At 43.9% G+C, this 12,885-nt stretch overlaps 1 protein-coding gene across 1 annotated transcript in view; it reads left to right on the forward strand.

Moving 5' to 3' along the window:
- NR3C2 (nuclear receptor subfamily 3 group C member 2) overlaps positions 1-12,885 on the forward strand; it is a 348,656-nt gene that overhangs the window by 332,887 nt on the left and 2,884 nt on the right. The gene's annotated exons all lie outside the window — the stretch shown is intronic.

The raw sequence follows: 12,885 nt of genomic DNA on the forward strand, positions 1-12,885 counted from the left end.
CTTATCTGCCTTTGGTATCTGGGTAATTCTGCTCTCATAAAATGAGTTTAGAAGTGTTCCTTCTTCAATTTGGGAAGAGTTTGAGAAGAATTGACATCAGTTCTTCAAATGTTTGGTAGAATTCACTCGTGAAGACATTTGGTCCTGGAGTTTTCTGTGTTGGGAGCTTTTTAATCACTAATTAAATCACCTCATGTATTGTCAGTCTGTTCATATTTTTCTTTATTCCCAATTCACTCTTGGCAGACTGTATGTTCCCAAGAATTTATCATTTATTCCAGATTATCCAATTTGCTAGCATTTAATTTGTTCATAGTAGTTTCTCATATCCTTTGTATTTCTGTAGTATCACTTGAAATGTCACTCTTCCATTTCTGATTTTATTTATTTGAATCCTATTTTTTTTAGTGTAGCTAGAGTTTCTCAATTTTACTTTTTTTTGAAAACTGGCTCTTAGTTTCACTGATTTTTTTTTTCTATTATTCTTCTGGTCTCTGTTTCATTTATTTCCACTCTAATCTTTGTTATTAATTTCATTTGCTAACTTGGGGCTTAATTCTTCTTTTTCTAGTTCCTTGAGATATAAAGTTAGGTTTTTTTCAGATCCCTTTAGTTTCTTAATATATGCATTTATAACTATAAACTTCCCTGTCAGAACTGCTTTTGCAGCATCCCATAGGTTTTGGAACAGTGTGTTTCCATTTTCATTTGTTTTGAGATATTTTATTTCCTTTTGATTTCTTCTTTGACCCATTGGTTGTTCAAGAGTATTTAATTTTCACGTATTTGTAGCTTTTCACATATTTCAGCTTTCCTCTTGTTTTGATTTCTGGTTTCATACCGCTTTGGTCAGAAAGGATGACTTGGTATGATTTCAGTCATCTTAAATTCACAAGACTTGATTTGTGTTCTGTCATGTGGTCTATTCTGGAAAATGTTCCACGTGCACGTGAGAAGAATGTGTATTCTTCTGTTGGATGGAATGTTCCACAAATCTTTGTCAGGTCCATTTGGCTTAATGTGTGGTTCAGGCCCAATGTAAATGTTGGTTTTCTGTCTAGATGATCTATTACTGAAAGTGGAGTATTGGAAGTCCCCCACTATTATTGTATTGTTGTCTGTTTCTTCCTTCAGATCTATTGCTTAATACAGTTAGGTGTTCCAATATTGTGTGTGTGTGTGTGTCTGATTGTTATATCTTCTTGATGAATTGACCCTTTTCTCATTATATATTGACCTTTGTCTCTTGTTACCATTTTGGCTTAAAGTCCGTTTTGTCTAATGTAGGTATAGCTACCTTACTTTCGTTTTTTACTGGCATGGAATGTCTTTTTCTCTCTCTTCACTCAGAGCTATGTATGTCCTTAAAGCTGAAGCAAATCTCTTGTAGTCATTTTTTATTCATCCAGCCACTCTGCCTTCTGATTGGTTAATTCAATCCATTTACATTTAAAATTGTTGCTGTGTAAGATCTTATAATGCCATCTTACTGTTTTCTGATATTTTGTTTTTCCATTGTTTCCTTTCACTGCCTTTGTAAATGCATAATTTTCTATGGCGGTATGCTCTGCTTCCCCCTTTTCTATCTTTAGTGCATCTACTCTAGGTTTTTGTTTTTGTTTTGTGGTTACCATGAGGCTTACATAAGACATCTCATAAATAAAACAGGCCATTTTAAACTGATAGCAACTTAACTTCAATTGTCTATAAACACTTTGCCCTTTACTCCCCCTTGTATATTTCTGGTATCATTTACCTCTTTTTATGTTGTATATTTATTAAATTATAGTAGCTATAATTATTTTTAATACTTTTTTCCTTTGACATTTATACTGCAGTTAAGTGGTTAATATACCATGCAAAGGCTGATTTTTTAACTAGTGTGGTGTATACTTTCATGTATTTTCATGTTGCTGATTAGTGTCAGTTTATTTCAGCCTGAAGAACTTTGAGCATTTATTACAAAGCAGATTTAGTGCTGAAGGAACTCCTTCAGCTTTTGTTTGTCTAGGAAAGTCTCTGTTTCTCCTTCATATCTGAAGGATAACTTTGTCAGATATAGCATTGTTGGCTGGCAATTTCTTTTTCTTTCAATTCATATTCTTTGAATATGACCTTCCACTCTCACCTGACCTGTAGTGTTTCTTTTGAGAAATCTGCTGACAGTTTAATGGTGGTTCCTTTGTAGGTTACAGTATTTTTCCCCTTGATACTTTTAGCATTCTGTATTTCCAATTTTTTGATAGTTTCATTATAATGTGTCTTGCAGAAGGTGTTTTTGCATTGAGATAATTGGGTGATTTTCTATAGCTCTGTAAACTTGGATGTCCAGTTCCCTTGCACGTTTAGGAACTTCTCAGCTCTTACTTCTTTAATAGTATTTAAAAAATTTTTAATGTTTATATTTGAGAGAGAGAGAGACAAAATGTGAGCAGGGGAGGGGCAGAGAGAGAGGGAGACACAAAACTCAAAGCAGGCTTCAAGCTCTGAGCTGTCAGCACAGAGGCTGATGTGGGGCTCAAACTCATCCACTATGAGATCATGACCTGAGCCAAAGTTGGACGTTCAACCAACTAAGCTACCCAAGCATCCTATCAGCTCTTATTTCTTTAAATAAACTTTCTGTCCCCTTCTCTGTTTTCTTTGTGTAATCCTGATTCTATGTTCTTTTGATGAAACCCCATTAGATCATGTAGGCTTTCTTCAGTTTTTCCTTCTTTTTTTTCTTTGTTCTCTTCTAACTTGGTTATTTCAAAATTTCTTTTCTCTAATTCACTTATTCTGTCTTCCATTTGCTCTACTCTGCTGCATTTGTCATTTCATTTATTGAATTCTTCAGCTCCAGAATTTCTGCTTGGTTCCTTTTATGATTTATAGCTCTTTGGTAATATCTCATCTTGAATGCGCATGCTCACGCACGCGTGTGTGTGTGTGTGTGTGTGTGTGTGTGTGTGTGTGTGTGTGATTTCAACTGTCCTTAGAGTTTTTTTGGTACCTCATTGAGTTTCTTCAATACTGATACTGAATTCTTTATCCAAAATCCTATGCCTCTGAGCTCTGTTATTTGAGAATAATTTTTTGGTGATGACACATTTCCTTGATTTTTCATGTTCTTTGTAGTTTTGCATTGCTGCTTTCACATTTGAAGTAACAGCCACCTCTTTAAATCTTTGCTTGTTGCCTTCACATTGGGTATTCAGCTCATTAGTGCTGTTGCCATCTAGGGTTTTCTTGGCCTTTGTATGGGTACACCTGTTCCACTCTTCTTGCTCCCTCTTGTGGCAAAATTCTTAAGCTTTTACATCTTTGGTTCTTACAACTCCCCAGGCTGGCTATCGGAAACCTTTGTTTTATTTTGCAGAAGACGGTGCTATAGCTCAAGTTTGTGGTTTCTCCCTAGTCCACAGACCCTGGCCTGTTTTTCAAGCACACTCCCAAGGAGCTTGCTCTTGCCACCACACTCAGAAGTGTGTACAAGGAGCCACCTGCAGAGTGGAGGGAGATATAGATTTAGTCCGTGGGGCATTAGGGTTGCCCACAGGCCTGGTAGGGAGATCCTCAGGTGTAGTACTCTGAGAAGCTCATGATCGGACTTCCCGCTGTATGCAGGCAGCAGGCCCTGAGTCTCTTTAGTGTCCTTTGATATTCTTATCTTTCTTTCCTCCATCGTGGAGATCCCACCTAGGTACTCTGAGTGCTCCTGGAGAGGAATGGGTTCCTCCAGCTGCATTCCATACCACTGTGGGTAGCTGGACACTTACTCACTGCTCTTCTTTTTCTCTGTGAGAGAGGTCACTACCACCTGATAGTTTAGCCCAGTGCAATGTTGCTTTGGTGGGGGTGAGGACAGCGTTGGTAAAGTGCTTTTTACCATCTCTGCTGTGTCCAAACTTGTTTTTTGCTCCGTTGGCGTGCTGGAATCTCCCTTCATAAAAGCTAGGCTTAGGCACCTTCTCTGTTGTCCGTGGGTATCAGCTTAGATCAGCACTCTCTAGGTTTTTTCATGACTATGTCAAGAGGAGTTGGGGCAGGCTCACTGCTGCACGGGTTCCACCTGTGCCCATAACTGGATGCACAGGTATGTAGACTCCTCCTGAGTTCCCTGGCCTATGGTGCCAGATCCTGCAGCTCCCACAAAGTCACTTTTGTTCATGGATGGATGACTCATTCTTCATTGAAAAAGAGGGACAGAAAGGTGCCTTCTGTCACTGTGGTGCTAACATCACTCCCTGATACCTTCTCAATCTTCTCTCGGTCACATCTAAGAGGCCTTCAGGACTGCTCCCAAACGCATCCTGTAGGTGAGCCCTCCAAGAGCACTCAGCAGAGTATTGGCACTGTGGGGCCTGGATTTCTAAGAGGAATCCACAAGGAAATGGTAGTGTAAACTGTGTTGTAAAAGGTTATATTGTCTTCTGGGTATAGAAGCTAATGCTACTAAATTTGGGGTGCTATTGTTGCTCTTGTACCATGTTACCATCAGGTTTCACGAGGCATCACCAACCAGAGAAAAACAGTCAGCCCTACATGGCCACAGGCCATGTGCACCTGTGCACATGCAGGCATCTTCCACACTGCTTGCACTGGGTGGAGAGTGGGGTTTTGAATGAAGGCCAGACTCTTTTTTTGTTTTAATTTAAATTTTAGTAAGTTACCATATACTACAATATTGGTTTCAGGAGAATTCAGTGATGCATCACTTTTATATAGGGCTCATCACAGGTGCCCTTTTCAGTGCCCATCTCCCACCCCCCTTCCCTCCATCAAACCTCAGTTTGTGTTCTGTCATTAAGACTTGACTCTTGTGATTTGTTTCCCTCCCTTCTTTTTTTCCCCCTTCTCATGTGTTCATCTGTTTTGTTTCTTAAGTTCCACATATGAGTGAAATCATATGGTATTTGTCTTTCTCGGACTTATTTCACTTAGCATAATACATTATAGCTCCATCCATGTCATTGAAATGGTAAGATTTCATTCCTTTTGATGGCTAATATTCCTACACACACACACACACACACACACACCATATCTTTTTTATTCATTTATCAATCGACAGACATTTGGGCTCTCTCCATAGTTTCGCTATTGTTGATGATACTGCTAAGAACACTGGGATGCATGTTATGTACCCCTTCAAATCTATATGTCTGTATCCTTTGGGTAACTACCTAAGAGTGAAATTGCTGAATTATAGGGTAGTTCTATTTTCAGTTTTCTGAGGAACCTCCATACTGTTCTCCAGAGTGGCCATACCAGTTTTCATTCCCACCAACAGTACAAGACGGTTCCCCTTTCTCTGCATCCTCGCCAACACCTATTGTTTCTTGTGTTGTTAATTTTAGCTATTCTGACAGGTATGAGGTAGTATCTCATCATGGGTTGATTTGTATTTCCCTGATGATGAGTGATGTTGAGCATCTTTTCATGTGTCCGTTGGCCATGTGTTCTTTGGAAAAATGTCTATTCATATCTTCTGCCCATTTCTTCACTGGGTTATTTTTGGGGTGTTTGATAGGTCCTTTATAGATTTTGGATACTAACCCTCTGTCAGATATGTCATTTGCAAATATCTTCGCCCATTCTGTAGGTTGCCTAAGTTTTGTTGATTGTTTCCTTCACTCTGCAGCTTTTTATCTTGATAAAGTCCCAGTAGTTCATGTTTGCTTTTGTTTCCCTTGCCTTTGATGACATGTCTAATAAGTTGCTGTGGCTGAGGTCAAAGAGATTGCTGACTATGTTCTCCTCTAGGATTATGATGGTTTTCCTATCTCGCATTCAGGTCTTTCATCCATTTTGAATTTATTTTTAGGCATGGTGTAAGAAAGTTGTCCAGTTTCATATTTCTGCATGTTGCCATCCAGCTTTGCCAGCACCATTTGTTGAAGAGACTTTTTTCATTGGATGGTCTTTCCTGCTTTGTCAAATATGACTTGACCATATAGTTGTGGGAAGGCCAAACTCCTTATACAATCACTGAGCAACATTTTCCAGTATTCACAGAACTATTGCAGGAACACCTGGAGTAAATAGGTGCTAGCCATTTCTATGAGTGTCACGGCATTTAGAGGTGAAGCTCTGTATCTTTTGCCTCTGACCCTATTAACGTAGCTGGCTACAATTCTGATCTTGAAAATAAACCTTTTAACCTACCCCCACCCCAGTGCTTATTACAGGCTAAAAGCTTGATCGTAACTGGGGGAAAGTTCTGGAGTCATCAGATATCTCATGAGAAATGAGCATGCTGTTGAAAATATGTGGGACCCTATTTCAGAGAGGCTGTTTTCATTCAAGTGTTCTGTCATCACTTAGTGACTCTATGACCTTAGAACAGGGCTGAGAGGCCATTGCTTGTGGTGGGAGTGGCTATGCCCCTGGTGATGAGATGGAACTTAATGGCTTCATCTTCAGTGTGAGTAAAATACCACCATTACCTTGAGACCTTGTCAGGCTCCTCCACTGCCCTGATAGCTGTGGCCCTTCAGGCTGGATAAATTATGCCTGGCATCTAGCTAAACTTCTGTGATCCCCACAGATACATTTTGTGTAGAATGAAAAGTCAGTGCACAGGACTTTTCTCTGATTCCTAATAATGTGAGACTCATTTCTGATTATAATTAGGGTTCTTGCCTCTCCCTCTAGCCTGGTATTTACCAGGAACGGCTGGTGGGAACCAGTATCAAGGCATCAGGCCTTTCTTCTCATTGCAGTTAGGGCATTCATGCTGACAGGCCAACAGGGTAATAGAGCTTTTATCTCTCTAGCTGTGACCACCCCCCTCCCTATGCCTGTCCCTCTAATCACAGTGAGCAGTGACTGGGGCTCCTGGCACCTGTGGCATAGCCTACATATGAAGTCACATTAAAACCCAGCAATAAATGAGTTGAAGGAAATCAGACTCAGAGAGAAAGATGAAAAAGGTTAGCTTTATGTCTTGAGTCCTGCATTATTTACTTAGTGGCACTAAAGTGAGGATGCCTATTTAAAGTGCCCAGTTGGTGTTTTGGTTCATTGATTAAAACCAGCGACACGTTGCCCTAAGAAAACACTGTTGATACTCGTTAACTCTGAGCACTTCAGAGTTTGGAAGAAATCACAGAAACACAGGAGCAAGGCCGCAGCAGCAGTAGCTCTGGTCCCTGCAGCCCTCAGCCCCTCACCAGGGCTGCATGGAAGGAATGGGAAGGGGGCCTCTCCGGGATGCCGTGGGGCTGAGTAGGTAGGTGGTCCCTGCCTTCAGGGAGCTTGCAGGCTTCCTCGGGACCTGGAAATGTGAAAAGTTACATCGATAGGAGATGTGATCCACCAGAAAAAAGAGAAGGTTGTGCCACCCGGCTCCATGGCTAATTATCAACTTAGAAGGACAGCAGGTGGCATCTGTGAGTTCGGAGGAGAGGAAGGCTCCTTCAGGCTGGGGCTCCAGGTAGGCCTGGGCCAGGGGTGACTGCAGGGAGCGAGGGGTGTGGAAAGAAAGAACCCAGAAAACAAGCAGAAGAAGCCAGTACTCACCTCGTGGAAAAGAGAGAGAGTGATACTTTTGAGAAATCATTCCTTACCAAGTGAATATCCAAGGGAACTGCTGTCCACAGTTGTCTTGAAGTAATCTCACATTAAAGGCCGCTCTTGAGACGGTCTGGCTCTCCCCACATGGTGCACCAGAATGGGAGCAGGTCGTGACAAACCGAGCTCTTCCCTGGTGGCTTCTGCCTTCATAGTGGAAATGGTGGTTCGAGGTTCAGACGGAAGCTATGTTCATTTAGTGATACACAACCTCCACGCAGGGCCAGCTGCCAGGTGTGACTACGGCCTCCCCCACCAGCTCTGTACCTGGGACAGCGGATCGTGTCTGAGGATGGCATGTGCGTGGTGCTTGTCTGCACCCATGTTTCCTGGCTGCTCTGGGCTCAGGCGGGGGCCCTGCCCTATTGTGTGTGCGTTGTACCAGGATGACACTTGGGAGACACCTGTGCATGTGAACAGCAGGACTGCTAGACACGTGGCTGTGACACAGAAGTTTGGCTCATGCACCTGTGTTCATTCTGACTGGTCAGCATCCCTGCCCACCTAGCTGTTTGCTATGTAACTCCTGCTTAGCTGCCAGGGCCCAGTCCCCGCTTCCTCGCGCTCTGGCCGCGCGCAGCTTCGCCCTTCCTGTGCCCTGTGTACTCCAGTACGTGCGCTGCCCTTGTACTGCAGCAGCCCACCTCAGACACCTGTTAAGGGCCGGGTACGCATGGGTCCTGTCCTAAAAGCCCCTGACCCACAGGGTGCAGCAGGCCAAGGTTGGGGAGGGTGGTGGGAGGCCTTTGTGGGCCAGTAAACACTTGGCAAGCAGAACCTGCAACCTGGATCAGACTGGCCCATGTTCTCCTCGCCCCGCGACCAGGAGCGCCTGGCTTCGATTCTCCCAAAGAACGCTTCACCTCACCAGCCACGGTTAGTTGTTGGCCCGGGTCCTGCTGGGTTGAGGCCTACAGAGGTCTTCAGCTTTGCCTCAGGAGGAGTGGGCCAGGCAGACTCCTGAAGCAGCCAGCACTTTCTGGGCGCTCCCGGCCCCGTGGGCATCTTGGCCGCCTCAGCAGCGAGGGGTGAGCCCTTTCCTGAGAGAGTGATGGAGTCCCCTGACTCCCAGGTGTTCACAGGGCGAGATACTCAATCCCAGGCTGCCAGGCCTACCCCCTGTGCCCCAGGAAAGCCCTCATCCCTCTGCAGCTGGCTGAGGCGTTCACTGTAAACAGAAGCCCTGGGTGTCCGCTCATGACAGGAAAGGAACTGCTGTCTCCGTCTGTGGAACAGAGGCGGTTGTGAAATGCCAGCCCCAGGTTAGTATGCATGGTTGGTTAGGGACACCTGTCCTCAGCCAACCTGTCAGGGATGACAGCTGAGCCCTGGGCTCTGGTCTCTCCCCTCAGCATCTCCTAGGTGATGCTCATGAGGTGTTAAAGGTAGGTGTGTCCCCATTAACAGGGTCCCAGAGGTGCTCCCGTGTGTGCTGCCTGGTGCTCAAGACCTGATTTACTCTGCTTCTCATCTCCTATCGCATACGCGACTTGGCATGTTTACAAATATAAACCCTAAGTGGCCCTGGCCCTGCCAGGTAACTTGTTTCATATGTCAGCTGGTCACTTAACAGGTGCCGCTTCACGAGCTTCGCACTGCTCTGAACCCTCTGAGCGACCCCACACCCACCCTGATGGCTGTATAGGTCCGCTCCCACCTCCTTCAGGTCATCAGCCACCACCCCCTTGGCACTTGGGTCACCCTTCCAAAACTGGCACCTCCTCTGTCCCTTCTTGCACTGCCGTCACCTGACCGCATTTATCATTTCCTCTCAGGCAGAGCAGAACATAGACACCCTGAGACCAAGGCTTTGTTGTGTTTGTCATGGTTTCTCTGTGCCCGGCCCAGAGCAGGTGCTCCGTAACCTGGATGGACACACATGGAGAATGACTTATGGAAAAGTCACCTCCCTGAACGCCCTGTGGCCCAGGGACAGGGAGCCTTCATCTCTGGACATGAACTAGGGCCAACCCCAGAGAAGTGAAAAGGGCAGCAGAGCCAGCCTAAGGGGGGGTTGATGTTGCCTAGAAAGTGAGCAGTCTCCCTTTTTTTTTTTTATTGAAGTATAGTTGGCACACGATGTTACATTAGTTTTGGGTGTACAACGTAGTGACTGGACAAGTCTGTATGTTATGCTGTGCTCGCCACAAGGATAGCTACCACCTGTCACCGTGCAGCGTTGTATTGACGATACCAATGACTGTATTCTCCATTCTGTACATTTCATCCCCATGTCTTACTCATTCCATAGCTGGAAGCCTGTGTCTCCCGCCCCTCTTCATTTTGCCCGTCTCTCCACCATGTTGTGAAGGCTAGTGTCAAAGAGTACTGCCTATGTTTTCTTCTAGGAGTTTTATGGTTTCAGGTCTCACATTCAGTCCTTAAATCCATTTGAGTTCATTTTTTGTGTATGGTATAAGAAAGTAGTCCAGTTTCCCCAGCACCACTTATTGAACAGACTGTATTTCTCGTTGCATATTCTTGTCTCCTGTTACAGGTTAATTGACTATATAAGCATGAGTTTATTTCTAGGCCCTTTACTCTGTTCCATTGAGCTATGATCTGTTTTTGTGCCAGTACTGTATTGTTTTGATTACTGTAGCTTTGTAGTGTATCTTGAAATCCAGAATTGCGATACCTCCAGCTTTGTTCTTCTTTTTCAAGACTGCTTTGGCTACTTGAGGTCTTTCGTGGTTCCATACAAATTGTAGGATAGTTTGTCCTAGTACCGTGAAAAATGCTGTTGGTATTTTGATAGGGATTGCATTAATTCTGCAGATTGCTTTGGGTAGTATAGACATTTGAACAGTATTTTTCCAATCCATGAGCACAGAATATCTTTCCATTTGTTTGTGTTATCTTCAGTTTCTTTCATCAGTGTTTCATAGTTTTCAGAGTACAGGTCTTTCACCTCCTTCGTTAAGCTGATCCCTAGGTACTTTATTCTTTTTGGTACAATTTTATTTTTTATTAAAAAAATTTTTTTTAATTCTTTATTTTTGAGAGACAGAGCATGAACGGGGGAGGGGCAGAGATGAGAGGGAGACACAGAATCCAAAGCAGACTCCAAGCTGTCAGCACAGAGTCCGATGCAGGGCTCGAACCCACGAAACATGAGATCATGACCTGAGCCACCCAGGCACTCCCTTTTGGTACAATTTTAAATGGAGGTTAACATTCTTTAAAAGGAAAAGTCACCCTCCTTTATAGCCCTGCAGGCACCACACAGAGAGACCTTGAGGGCAGGATGGGGGGAGGGATCAGGATGAACTTAAACTTGGTTCTTTGTACCGGCAGCTGGTGCACAGAGCTCTGCTGTCACCCACTGAAAGGCATTCTCTGCAGTCGAAACTACTAACTCATTCGTGGCACCACACCTGGAGAGTGGCACCCAGCTTTTAGCTTTCACGGACACTAGCCCACTGCCTTAAAAAAATTAGTAAGAATCTGGGATCCCAATTCTAAAAATCTCTCTCCTGGAAAGGTAAAACACAAAATTCTCCTGCCCCTCAATTTATAGAAGGGGGGACCCGAGGATACAAAATTACACAAAGATGACCCAGAGCAGATTTTGCAAACTGTGTCCCATAGAGAAAAAGGATGTTTTATGGCTTAGAGAGTTTGGGACCACTTGGGAGGATGGAATCAGAGGGGTTTTACCAGCAGTACCTGTCAACATCTTGACTGAGAATTGGCATCCATATTGTACTTGCTTTATGGCAGTTCACTCATTCCATCCTCTTAAACAACCCTGGGAGGTGGATGCCCCATTTTACAGATATAGAAACTGAGAGCATTCACAAAGCAAGCGCAGAGATGTGAACGTGCCCAGACTGGACAGTGGCTTGTGCTGTTTTCCAGTTTATTTGACCCCAACCTTCTATGAGTGAATGAGACTTATTAAAGCTCTCACAGTCCTTGGAACCTCATTAGGGTAATGTCCCTCTGCAGACAGAGGGCATAGACAGGCACAAACAGAAGCATCAGATACTTTTCCTGATGACATTTTTTTTTTTTTGTATTAAAGGCCTTTGCCATACAGTTATTTACTATTCTTAAGATTGTAAATTGAGTTTTAAAAAAAAACCCTGAGGAAAAGTTATAGATGGTATTTTCACTACCATCATTTTATTAAGACTACAGAGTTCTTTTATGACCTGTAATATTGTCTGCTTTAATACAGTGGGAAATGGCCAAAAATTTCCTACAGTGAGGTATGGAAATAATGGTATATCACATTCGTGGATAATTGGGTTTTTTAACTTACAGAATTGGGAGTGGTTCAGGTCCTGGAGGATGGAAAAGGTCCTTGGGTCACCAAGTAGGAAAAATAGCTGGACAGGCAAGTAGGCATGGAGGTGGCCCTTGCTGTTTGCTCTCCACAATCAGCCTGAAATAGCAGCTGAGAATGGAGAAGAAATACACAAACACACAGCCGTGAGAAAGTTGGAAGTCCTGCTGTTCGCAGTAACATGGATGGATCTTGAGGCTATTATGCTAAGTGAAGTCACACAAAGAAAGATTATACATCCTACTGTATGACATTACTTATATATGAAACCTAAAAAAAAAAAACCCCAAACTCACAGAAACAGAGAATAGAGTGGTGGTAAGTAAGGAAAGGGGAAATGGAGAGACGGTGGTCGAAGGGCACAGACTTCAGTTCTAACAAAATAAGTTCTGGGAATGTGAAATACAGCATGATAATTATAGCTAATACTGTATTTGTTACTTGAAAGTTGCTGGGTAGATAGAGCTTAAATTTCCTTACCACACACACAAAAAATGGTAATTATACGACACCATGAAGGCGTTAATCATTTTGCAATATAGAAGTATCAGATCAGCCCACTGGGCACCTTAATCTTACATAGTGTAGCGCATCAGTGACACCTTAATAAAGCTAGCGGTGGGTACTGAGAAGTCTCAACCCTGCCCCCCGGCTCAGGGTGAGAAGCCAAAGGAGAGAAGAAGGTGGCAAGATGAAGGCCAGCATGTGGCCACAGCCCCAACTGACAGGGCCCACCCGGGACTAGAGGAAGCATGACTCATGCCAGCAAAGGCCTGGGCACCACCTGCCCCTCCACCCCAGCCCACCTTATAACCTGGGAAGGCCCATCACCACCTTATAGAGATACACGTACATGCCTGCTCCACCGAATTCACACATTTACGAACGAGAACTTGGTGAGAGTGATTCCGTGTCCCCACCACTAGGACCTCTGTAATTGACCCTGTTCCCACTGGTATATTCAGTATTGCACACTCAGTTCTCAGCTGGGATCAGTTCTGCACAAAAGGACATGCATGGTGACAGGAGACATGAGC

The sequence above is a fragment of the Prionailurus viverrinus genome, chromosome B1 (genome assembly GCF_022837055.1).
Source record: "Prionailurus viverrinus isolate Anna chromosome B1, UM_Priviv_1.0, whole genome shotgun sequence".
NCBI classification, from domain to species: domain Eukaryota; kingdom Metazoa; phylum Chordata; class Mammalia; order Carnivora; family Felidae; genus Prionailurus; species Prionailurus viverrinus.